This window comes from Nomia melanderi, unplaced genomic scaffold (assembly GCF_051020985.1).
Source record: "Nomia melanderi isolate GNS246 unplaced genomic scaffold, iyNomMela1 scaffold0014, whole genome shotgun sequence".
Lineage (NCBI taxonomy): Eukaryota > Metazoa > Arthropoda > Insecta > Hymenoptera > Halictidae > Nomia > Nomia melanderi.
Genome location: NW_027475130.1, coordinates 13,104,511 through 13,105,465, shown reverse-complemented (window position 1 = coordinate 13,105,465; position 955 = coordinate 13,104,511).

Sequence of the window (955 nt, the reverse complement as noted above, 5' to 3'; positions counted from 1 at the left end):
CTCGGGTGCTATTACAGACAGCGCAATAAACCAAATTGCATTGTCTGCAGGAGGCCCTGGCGCATGCATCTGTGCAGCAGGAACGACCTCGGACCACCAGGGGCCGAGAAAACCACCGTCCATGGGGCCGGACACTCAGGGTCAGGGGAAAATCCAATATATATCTGGTGATATCTCGGTTGCTATTACAGATAGCGCAATAAATCAAAGTACATTCTCTGTAGGAGGCCCTGGCGCATGAATCTGTGCAGCGGGAACGACCTCGGACCACCAGGGGCCGCGAAAACCACCGTCTCATGGGGCCGGACACTCAGGGTCAGTGAAAGATCCAATATATATCTGGTGATATCTCGGGTGCTATTACAGATAGCGCAATAAATCAAAGTGACTTATCTGCAGGAGGCCCTGGCGCATGAATCTGTGCAGCAGGAACGACCTCGGACCTCCAGGGGCCGAGAAAATTACAGATTTTCGGTATCCGTCACCCAAAGTCATGTAAAAATCCAGCATATATAAGGTGCTTTCTCGGGTGCTATTACAGACAGCGCAATAAACCAAAGTGCATTGTCTGTAGGAGGCCCTGGCGCATGAATCTGTGCAGCGGGAACGACCTCGGATCTCCAGGGGCCGAGAAAATTACAGATATTCGGAATCCGTCACCCAAGGTCATGTAAAAGTCCAGCATATATCTGGTGATATCTGGGGTGCCACTACAGATAGCGCAATAAACCAAAGTGCATTGTCTGTAGGAGGCCCTGGCGCATGAATCTGTGCAGAGGGAACGACCTCGGACCACCAGGGGCCGAGAAAATTACAGATTTTCGGTATCCGTCACCCAATGTCTTGTAAAAATCCAGCATATATCTGGTGATATCGCGGGTTCTATTACAGATACCGCGATAAATCAAAGTGCATTGTCTCCAGGAAGCCCTGGCGCATGGATCTGTGAAGCAGG